An 11,385-nucleotide genomic window follows, 5' to 3' on the forward strand; every position below is an offset into this window, starting at 1 on the left:
GCGACCGTCGCACGTCAGTGACGTAAGCGCGTTGCCTGGAGACAGCGCCCATCCTTCCTCAGAGCTTGGCCTTGGCTCACGTGCTGTGCTGCTCCGGGGGACCTGAGAGGGAAGGTGGTGGCGAAGGCCCAGGCGGGGGCCGTGCCCAAGTGGAGGCCTCGCCGGGCAGGCTCCTCGAGGTAGGGGCTCCATGGGGCGGCCATGGGTACGGCCTGGCCGACTGCTGCCTCTCCTGGCGCCATCTGCGAGGGGCGGAGGGCCCGCTGGTGACAGAGGCCACTTGGAACCCTGGTTTGGTCAGGGGTTGGATTCCAAGCCACCACTTACTAGGCCTCCAACCTCCTACAGGTCATACATAGTTACACAAAGATTATCTCGTTCCTTACCACGAAGTGGGGTTGATTATGCTTGCCTCACTAGATTAAGAAACATAAAAAGAACATTTGGACAGTAATAAATGGCAGCTATTATTATGATGATGAACAGGTATTGGCGATGTTACGGCTTTTCAGAACATACATAGTCAATAATTGTGGTCCGTTAAGCATCCTGTGTGCCAAAAACGATGCTAAACACCTTACGAGCATTGCTCCAAGCACTCGGCCAGTAAACAGCAGAGCAAGGTTTTAACCTAGATATGCTGGCGCCAGCGCCTCTATGCTTAGCAGCTAAATTAAACTACTTCTCATGCTTGTTAATGTTTCCACACCTGTCCTTCCCAATCATTTGTGGATTTACCCTGTGAAGAACTAATCCTGCCCTCTAATAATAAATAGCTCACATTTATTGACCATTTACTATGTGCCAAGCCCTGTTGTAAGGACTTTAAAGGTATTAATTCATTTAATTCTCACAGCAATCTTATGAGGTATCTATTACTAATATCTTCATTTTACAGACGAAGAAACAGGCTTAGGAAAGTTAATGAAGTTTTCCAAGGTCAACCGACAGGTCAGGAGCAGAGCCAGATTCAAATCCAAGCTAATAGAACCCTGAGCCTATGCTTTTAACTCTTGTACTAAAATACCTCAGTAAGATGATAAGACTTTAGCAGGGCCAGGTCCATGTCTGTCTGTGTACTTTTTAAAATATATTTTTATTGCTTTCAGAGAGAAAGAGAGAGAGGAAAACATCAGTAACGAGAGAGAATCATTGATCGGCTTCCTCCTACAGGCCCCACACTGGGGATTGAGCCTGCAACTCAGGCATGTGCCCTTGACAGGAATTGAATCTGGGACCCTGCAGTCCAAAGGCTGACGCTATATCCACTTAGCCAAATCAGCTAGGGCTGTACTCCTTTAGATCATACTGAGGATTCTCTTCCTAATGGCCAGCACAGAACCTGGCATGCAATAGTTGTTCAATATTTGAACACTTGATGAACATTTGAATGCTGCAAAAACTTAGCTCCATCATGTGTGAAAGCAGTTAAACTTCAAAGAAATATTTGCAACCCCATGCTTATTGCAGCATCCTATATGATAAAAGACTAATATGCAAATCAATTGAACGGGGGAACCACCGGTCACTATGACACGCACTGACCACCAGGGGGCAGACGCTCAACGCAGGAGCTGCCCCCTGGTGGTCAGTGTGCTCCCATAGGGGGAGGGCCACTCAGCCAGGAGCTGGGCTCACAGCTGGTGAGCACAGCGGCGGGGCAGGAGCCTCTCCCACCTCCAGGGCAACACTAAGGATGTCCGACTGCCGACTGACAGCATGTTGGGAATGTAAAATGATGCAACTGTTTTGGAAAACAGATGGGCCATTTTTTAAAAAGCTAAACATATACCCACCATATGGTCCAGCCATTCATTCCACTCATAGGTATTTCCCACAAAGACTGTACATGAACAGTCATAGTAGCATTATGAGGGAAAGGACTTGCTATTTCAACCTAATCTGAGCCTTGGATTCAGGAAAATTACTCTACAGATTCCCTTCAATTTTATAAAGTGGAGCCATTACTCCTTTTTATACCTCATGGAGAGAGTAATGAGGAATGAACTATAGGAGAGACTGTAAGACTATTTAATTTAAATTAGTATAATGATTGCTATCTCTAGATAATTCCTTCCATCTCTACAGCTTTTTTCTTATGTTTGCACAAGCATAATGAATTAATTAGAATGTAAAGCAGTAAGACAGTAATAAGGATTATCTTAAAAACCATAGTAGAAGAGATTAAAAATTCTCTCTGGAATTCTTACCATGAAGTTATTTTGTAGCAGGGTAAGGAAACCTTTATTTTATTTTTTACGTATTAAAAAATGTAAAGAAAATGTTTGTAGGATACCATAAATATAAATAGTAAGAGTTAAGAAAGAAGGAACCTCTAAGTTAATTGTTTTATAAGAAGGATCCTTTTATAATGAATTTTGCAATTTGTAATGTGTATTCAGTTTACATAGGTATTTTCCAGTTAAAGTGCAGAGGCTTCAATAAAATTGTAGTAAACACAGTTCTGTAGTGAAGACCAGGAAAATCTGAGAGACTTTTGAAATATTTTTCTAGGAAAGTATGTTCAATGCCTCCTGCTTTTTGTAAGGTCACTAAACATCTGTGACAGGACTGTGGGAATGTATGAGGAGGCTTTTAGTGGTTATGGATTGTAAACATTTTTAACTTCCTGATGTAAAAATCATAAAGTTGAAAGAACTGTCTAATAAATCATCTAGTCCAACATTCTTTTATAGATGAAGCTGAGATCCAAAGATGGGAAGTAGTTCACCTAAAGACTGCAGAGCAAGTAAACTAAACTGGGTTAGGATCCTGATTTCCTGGCCACTAGTCTGGTACTTTTCCTCAGTATGTTATTGTGTTTTGTTCTATTTGTGTAGAATATGAGGGAACAGCTGGTCACTTATAGTGAAGGTTAAGGCTTCAATCATCTTCCAGAATTCACCTTTCTGGCTGCTTCTACTCAAGATCTGTCCTCCGTTCTCTGCTTTTATTTACACATTTGGAGAGCTCATGCACTCATAACTTCAGTTATCACCTGTATTCAGATGATTCCTAAATCAGCATTGCCAATTGTTATCTTCCATTGGTGTTCCAGTCCTGTACTTCCATACTTACATAGAGTATCTCCCATAGGAATGAATGTGTCACAGTAATGGCACCTGAATTCCACAATTTCCATATCATAGTGGCTTCAGTGTTCTTCTGGTCTCCCAGGCTACATCATGAAGAAATTTCTGTCTCTTCAAGCATTCTGTCATGGTGTCCTATACTTTCTTTAAAATTTCTCCTTGTTTAATTTTTTAATTCTTTTTAAAAATTTCTTAGTGTGTGCTAGGCACTGTTAAGTGTCCTATATTTATTATATTTTGTAAGCCTCACCTTGGTCCTAAAAGATAGGTGTTAAAAATAGATACTAACATCTTAATTTTACAGAAGAGAAAGCAGAAGTTCTAGAGAGTTGAAATAATTTTCCCAAGTTCACATAGTTCATAAACTACAGAGGAGGGACTCAAATCCACTGTCTGACTTCAGAACCTACCTCAGTTTTTAGTTACTGAACTATATTTCTACTATGGGGTTCAACCCATTCTTTTCCATTCCATACTGTCATCTCAGCCCAAGTTCCATGTTACTTCATAGATAGGTTAGTATAATAACATCTTAGCTGATCAACTTATCCTGAAACGTATTTATTCAGTTCATCTTGTATTTTGCTGTCTGACCAAACAACTTAAAATATTTTCATTAAATCTACACTATAAAGGTGCTGGTGTTCAATATTAGGCCAGAGCAGGTAAACAGACTGGATCCCAGTCTTTGAGAAACCATTTTAAATGAATGATTTGACCACACCATTTTCCCAAAGATGTATCTGGATCTTATAGAGAGTGGGTTCTGTATATTACCTACCCTCATTGTTATCATGTCAGTTCAGGCCAGCCCCTCACAATCCTTCATTGATATATTCTATGGTAGTGGTCGGCAAACCGCGGCTCGCGAGCCACATGCGGCTCTTTTGGCCCCTTGAGTGTGGCTTTTCCACGAAATACCACGTGCGATTGAAACTTAATGGCCCACACGCAGAAGTCGGTTTTCGGCCTGGGCGAGTCTGTTTTGAAGAAGTGGTTCTAACGCCCAGCCACACTCAAGGGGCCAAAGAGCCGCATGTGGCTCGCGAGCTGCGGTTTGCCGACCACTGTTCTGTGGTCACTGATCTCAGCGCAACTCTTTATGGCCCAGTTTTCTTTCTCATCTTCACCCACATTAGGCTAGCTTCCTCCCTGCCTTAGCCATCTCAACTGACCTCAGGAATTCCCATATTCCTGTCAACAACTCTGCTGCCGTTATCTGATTTTCCTTTGAACACTTTCTACCTTACTGAATCCAGAGGAATCCGCTTCCCTGATGACCTTTTTTGGCTAGGAGACAAGTTAACATTCTTTCTTCCAGCTGTCAGTTCCCTTTGACACTAATGTTTAATTACTATCAATTAGCCATCTCTGCTCCTTTGAACACTTCCATCTGGCAGTCTGGTTTTTCCTAAGCCAGCTAGGTCTAATAACTACAGATCAAAGAAGTCATGTTTCTCCTCATGCAAATACAAGGTTCAGACCTTACCATTACTATGTATAATGTAAAGAAAGATCAATCCAATGAGTACTAACAGGGCCAGAGGAAATGAAGTGAGAAAGCTCAAGAGCATAGAGAGTATATACTTGCTCCAATACTGGGAGCGACCCACCAGTTCCCAGATGGATGGACCAATGGGAAATGACCACTACCACAAGAGAGCAAAACCTAGGTCAGTTTCTCCCTCTGCTACATGGAAAACAAGGACTAGAAGCAGTCAATCCATAATCATATTTCCAAGATTATTTAAAGATCGTCTTTTTATAGGTAATTTGTACTAATTTGATTTGAATTAGGATCCAAATAAGATCCTCTCATTGCATTTGTTATATTTCAAGTCTTTTAATTCAGAGCAGTACTCCTCTCCTTTTTTCATGCTATTAACTTGTAGAAATTTGGGTATGTTAGAGTTCAACCAGACAAACAGATAAGTAGCAAATATATACTAAGACATTTATTGCAAGGAGTTGGTTTACTCAGTTGTGGGGGCTGCAAGGCAAATTGGAAATCTGTAGGGCAAGCTGCCAGGAAGGGCAGGCTGGAACTCTTGGGCCTGAACGGAAACTGCTATGCATAGGTAAAATTTCTTCTGGGAAGCTTCAATTCTACTCTTAAATTCTTTCAGCTGAATGAATCAGACCCACCTGGATTATCTAGGATGATCTCCCTTACTTGAAGTCAATTGTTTATGGACTTTAATTACATTTACAAAATACCGTCACCAGCAACACTTAGTCTTTGATTAAATAACTAGAGACTAAAATAAAATCTAGCCACAGTGACACATAAAGACTATTATACTGTGTCAGTTGCTATATAGACAGTCTACTATTAGGTAAATCCCACATTCTTTATCTGTTTTCTTCCTTGTGGTGTCATTCCTTTCCATAGTTCCTATAAATGCAGTTTGGCTTTGGAGGCTTGATTATATTCTGGGTTGACTATTCTGGCATGAATTCTTCATAGATGGTGGTGTGTCTTCATGTTGCACCACATTGGGAGGCTCACAGTATCTGCTTGGCCCACTTTAAGATTGAACATTGGGGTTCTCACCTATATTTCATCTAATGGTTTTTATCTGTTATGATGGTAGCCTAAGTCCATTTTATTCATGATTACAAAATGGTGATTTCCTATTTATTTATTTATTTATTAATGGTTAAGTTTTGTTTTTATTTTTTAAAATGTCTTCATTGATTAAGTATTAAATATGTGTCCTTATCACACACCACCCCCACTCATGCCCTCACCTCCCTATTGTCTGTGTCCATTAGCTAGGCTTATATGCATGCATACAAGTCCTTTGGTTGATCTCTGCCCCTTACCCCAATCCTCCCCTACCTTCCCTCTGAGGTTTGATGGTCTGATCGATGCTTCTCTGTCTCTGGATCTGTTTTTGTTCATCAGTTTATGTTGTTCATTATATTCCGTAAATGAGTGAGATCATGTGATATTTATCTTTCTCCTACTGGCATATTTCACTTAGCATAATGCTCTCCAGTTCCATCCATGCTGTTGCAAATGGTAAGAATTCCTTCTTTTTTTACTGCAGCGTAGTATTCCATTGTGTAGATCAGGCATCCTCAAACTATGGCCCGCGGGCCACATGCAGGTATTTTTGCCATTTTGTTTTTTTACTTCAAAATAAGATATGTGCAGTGTGCATAGGAATTTGTTCATAGTTTTTTTTAAACTATAGTCCGGCCCTCCAACGGTCTGAGGGACAGTGAACTGGCCCCCTGTTTAAAAAGTTTGAGGACCCCTGGTAGATGTACCACAGGTTTTTAATCCACTCATCTGCTGATGTGCACTTAGGCTGTTTCCAAATCTTAGCTATGGTGAATTGTGCCGCTATGAACATAGGGGTGCACATATCCTTTCTGATTAGTGTTTCTAGTTTCTTGGGATATATTCCTAGAAGTGGGATCACTGGGTCAAATGGGAGTTCCATTTTTAGTTTTTTGAGGAAACTCTATACTGTTCTCCACAGTGGCTGCACCAGTCTGCATTCCCACCAGCAGTGCAACGAGGGTTCCTTTTTCTCCGCATCCTCGCCAGCACTTTTCCTTTGTTGATTTGTTGATGATAGCCATTCTGACAGGTGAGAGATGGTACCTGCATTGTTGTTTTGATTTGCATCTCTCAGATAATTAGTGACTTTGAGCATGTTTTCATATGTCTCTTGGCCTTCCTTCTGTAGACTTCATCAAAAAATTATTAGACTTAATAAATGAATTTGGCAATGTAGCAGGATACAAAATTAACGCCAAGAAATCTATGGCATTTCTTTACACCAATAGTGAACTTACAGAGAGACTAAAAAAGCAATCCCATTTACCACTGCACCAAAAAAATTAAGATACCTAGGAATAAACTTAACTAAGGAGGTAAAAGACCTATATGCGGAAAACTACAGAACACTGAAAAAAGAGATAGAGCAAGACATAAACAGATGGAAGAACATACCGTGTTCATGGATTGGTAGAATCAACATCATTAAAATGTCCATATTACCCAAAGCAATCTATAGATTCAATGCACTCCCCATTAAAATACCAACGGCATATTTCACAGACCTAGAACAAACTTTCCAAAAATTCACCTGGAATAAAAAAAGACCCCGAATAGTCACAGCAATCCTGAGGAATAAGAACAAAGTAGATGGGATCTCAATACCAGATATCAAGCTGTATTACAAAGCCACTGTTCTCAAAACAGCCTGGTACTGGCACAAGAACAGACATATAGATCAATGGAACAGAATAGAGAATCCAGATATCGACCCAAACCACTATGCTCAATTAATATTTGACAAAGGAGGCATGAACATACAATGGAGTCAAGAGTCTCTTCAATAAATGGTGTTGGGAAAATTGGACAGATACATGCAAAAAAATGAAACTAGATCACCAACTTACACCATACACAAAAATAAACTCAAAATGGATCAAGGACTTAAACATAAGACAGGAAACCATAAAAATACTAGAGGAATCCACAGGCAGCATAATCTCAGACATATGCCAAAGCAATTTCTTCACCGATACCAGTCCTAGGGCAATGGAAACTAAAGAGAAAATAAACAAATGGGACTACATCAAAATAAAAAGCTTTTTCATAGCAAAAGAAACCATCAACAAAACAACAAGAAAGCCCACTGCATGGGAGAACATATTTGCCAATGTTAAAACGATAAGGGTTTAATCTCCAACATTTACAGGGAACTCATACAACTTAACAAAAGCAAGATAAACAACCCAATCAAAAAATGGGCAACTGACCTAAATAGATACTTTTCCTTATTATTTATTAGTGTCACTTCTGTAAAACAACAACAAAAAACTTTTCCTTATGAACCAGAGCTATTTGGTTACCCTGAAATACATACAGTCCATATAGGAAGGGCAGGAGAAATGCCAAATTCTTTCTTTTTACATGCAGTCATATACAACGTGTGGAATTTTAACTTTTAGAATAATTATAAATTCGTGGATTTTATATATTTGATCAATTGCATTTGCTATTATTTTTGATGTTTATATAGTCCCATCTTTGGCCAATGGTAACCACATCATACTGTTTTTTTGATAAGACTTTGATAGCTTCCTTGTGTTCTGGTCCTTGGCTTATTGTCTAAATTTCCTGCTGTAGACTTGGAACTAGCCATTCTTCTAAGGAATTTTGGATCCTTTCACTGGACAATGGTATGTAGAGACCACAATTTGGTTGCCAAATGTAGACATAGCTATTGGATTGTCATTACTTCTAGTTCTTTTCAGTGGACAGAGCTAGGGACTATAAATGTTTGAAAATAACAATCTAGAACTTGTACTGATGTTCCTAATTTAAATTTAATATAATAAGATTTTAAATCTAACTTTGATTTTATACTTGTATCTCTTTTACATTGAAAATCTTAAACCTTAATAAAGTTAATAAATTATTTACATTATAAGGTATGGAATATAGATTCAAATAACAAAATTCCAATGTTACTATTGACTATTAGGTTACCAAATGAAGTTTACATGTTCTGACTGCTGTGTTCTTAGAATATATATCACTAAGGATGTAGAGACAAAATACTATCCTGTAGTTCCTTGAAGTAGTTCTTTTTTTTTTTTTTTTTTTTAGTAATTTCTCAGTTTTTTTAATTTTTATTTTTAGGGATTGCTTCTTAAATTTAATTTTACTTGTTTTTTGTTGTTGTTGTTGTTTAAAATCCTCATCCAAGGATAGTTTTTTTCATTGATTTCTAGAGAGAGTGAAAGGGAGGGAGGGAGGAGGAGAGGAAAAAGAGAGAAAAACATTGACATGAGAGACACATCAGAGACACATCAGTTTCTCCCCTCCTCCCCCAGCATGCCCTCATCTTCCCCAACCAGGGCTGGGGAACCTGCAATCCAGGTACATGCCCTTAACCAGGAATCAAATCTATGACCCTTCAGGCCTAACCACTGAGCAAAGCCATCCAAAATCCTATATTTTTGCATTTGTGACAATCTGATAGAAGTGGTGTATTAGAGAGTAGTTTTAATTTTTTAAGAGTATGTTTTTTATTGATTTCAGAGAGGAAGGGAGAGAGAGATAGAAACATCAATGATGAGAGATAATCATTGATTAGCTGCCTCCTGCATGCCCCCCACTGGGGACCAAGCCTGCAACCCCGGCATGTGCCCTGACCAGGAATCCAACCATTAACTCCTGGTTCATAGGTAGATGCTTAACCATTGAGCAGGGCATTAATTTTAATTTTTCTTATTATGAGTGTTACTAAGAATCTTATATATTATTTATATACCATTTTCATTTTTGTTGTGAGTTGTCTCTTACCTTTAGCTATTTTCCCCATTTGGTTAATGGTCTTTTAATGTTTAAGAGCTCTTGTTTATTAAATACTAGAGGCCCAGTGCATGAAATTCATGCATGGGTAGGGTCCCTGGATGATCAGGGCCAATCGGGGCTTTCCTTCTGGCTGCTGCCTGGGGCTTTCCTTGGTTCTTCGCCGCCCCTTGGTGGTCAGCGCATGTCATAGTGAGCAATCGAACTCCCAGTCTCCTGGTCAAACTCCTGAGGGGACACTTTGTAAATTAGGCTTTTATATATATAGACTAGAGTCCCGGTGCATGAAATTCGTGTGCGGGTTTTGGGGTGTCCCTCAGCCCAGCCTGCACCCTCTCCAATCTGGGACCCCAAGGGGATCGGGCCTAAACAGGCAGTCAGACATCCCTCTCACAATCCAGGACTGCTGGCTCCCAACCACTCACCTGCCTACCTTCCTGATTGCCCCTAACCACTTCTGCCTGCCAGCCTGATCACCCCTAACCACTCCCTGCCAGCCTGATTGATGTCTAACTGCTCCCCTGCCAGCCTGTTTGCCCCCAACTTCCCTCCTCTGCCAGCCTGGTCACCCCTAACTGCCCTCCCCTGCAGGCTTGATCGTCCCCAACTGCCCGCCCTTGCAGGCCTGGTCTCTCCCAACTGCCCTCCCCTGCTGGCCTGATCACCCACAACTGCCCTCCCTTGCAGGCCTGGTCCCTTCCAACTGCCCTCCCCTGCTGGCCATCTTGTGTCCACATGGGGGCAGGATCTTTGACCACATGGGGGCAGCCGTCTTGTGTGTTGGAGTAATGGTTAATCTGCATATTACTCTTTTATTTGATAGGATAGAGGCCTGGTGCATGGGTGGGGGCCAGCTGGTTTGCCCTGAAGGATGTCCAGGATCAGGGTGGGGGTTCCCTTGGGGCATGGGGCTGCCTGGGCGAGGGGCCTGTGGTGGTTTGCAGGCCGGCCACACCTCCCGGCAACCCAAGCGGAGGCCCTGGTATCTGGAATTTATTTTGAAACTTTGTAGCCTGGAGTGAAGGCCTGGGCTGGCCAGGGCTGCAGAAGCTTGGCTTCCTCCATTGCCTCGGGCAACCCTGGGCTCCTGCTCTCTCCAGCTCTGTGGCCACAGCCATTTCTATTGTGATTTATGTAACTTCTATAATTGAAACTTTGTAGCCTTAAGCAGAGGCCTGGGCAAGCCAGGGTGTGCAGAAAGCTTGGCTTCCTCCATTGCTGGGGAAACCCAAGCCTCCCTCCTGCTCTCTGTGTGGCTGCAGCCATCTTGGTTGGGTTTATTTGCATATTTGCTCCTGATTGGCTGGTGGGCGTGGCTGGTGGGTGTAGCGGAGTGATGGTTAATTTGTATATTAATCTTTTATTAGATAGGATATTAGCCCTTTCTCTGTGTTTTAAATTGCAGATAACTTTTCCAAGTTTATCATTTGTCATTTGACTTTGTTTAATGAGAATTTTTAGCCATACAAACTTTTAAATTTTTATGTATTCAAATTCATCAAAGTATGTATGTAGTCTAGTATCAATAAAGATACCAAATCATATCTTTATTGCTTTTGGATTCTGCATCAGAATAGTTAGGAAGATTTTCCTCACTTCCGATTAGAAAGGAATTCACTCATATTTTCTTCTAGTAGTTATAAGGTTTTGTTTATTACATTTAAATCTTTGATCCATCTGGAATTTATTCTGGCATATTATATCAAAGGTAGATCTGATTTTGTCCCTTTTACTAAATGGTTTTCCAGTTGTTCCAACACCATTTAGTCTGTCTTTCCCCATCTTATTTGTTTCCATTTAACATGTATTAAATTCTCACATGCATTTAGACTTATTTGTGAGATGATTATTCTGTTACATTTGTCTTCTTTTCATATACTAGTACTATGTTGTTTTTATTATAGGGGTTTTATAATATGTTTCAATATCTGGTAGGGATAACCTTCCTTC

General features: G+C 40.5%; 1 long non-coding RNA gene across 2 annotated transcripts in view; it reads left to right on the top strand.

Moving 5' to 3' along the window:
- Nucleotides 1–75: 75 nt before the first annotated feature.
- LOC114234934 (uncharacterized) overlaps nucleotides 76–11,385 on the top strand; it is a 64,866-nt gene continuing 53,556 nt past the window's right edge. For both annotated transcript variants that reach the window (XR_008557903.1, XR_008557904.1), the window contains exon 1: nucleotides 76–179. This is a non-coding gene — a long non-coding RNA (uncharacterized LOC114234934). The remainder of the gene's footprint in view (nucleotides 180–11,385) is intronic.

The sequence above is a fragment of the Eptesicus fuscus genome, chromosome 13 (assembly GCF_027574615.1).
Source record: "Eptesicus fuscus isolate TK198812 chromosome 13, DD_ASM_mEF_20220401, whole genome shotgun sequence".
NCBI lineage: Eukaryota > Metazoa > Chordata > Mammalia > Chiroptera > Vespertilionidae > Eptesicus > Eptesicus fuscus.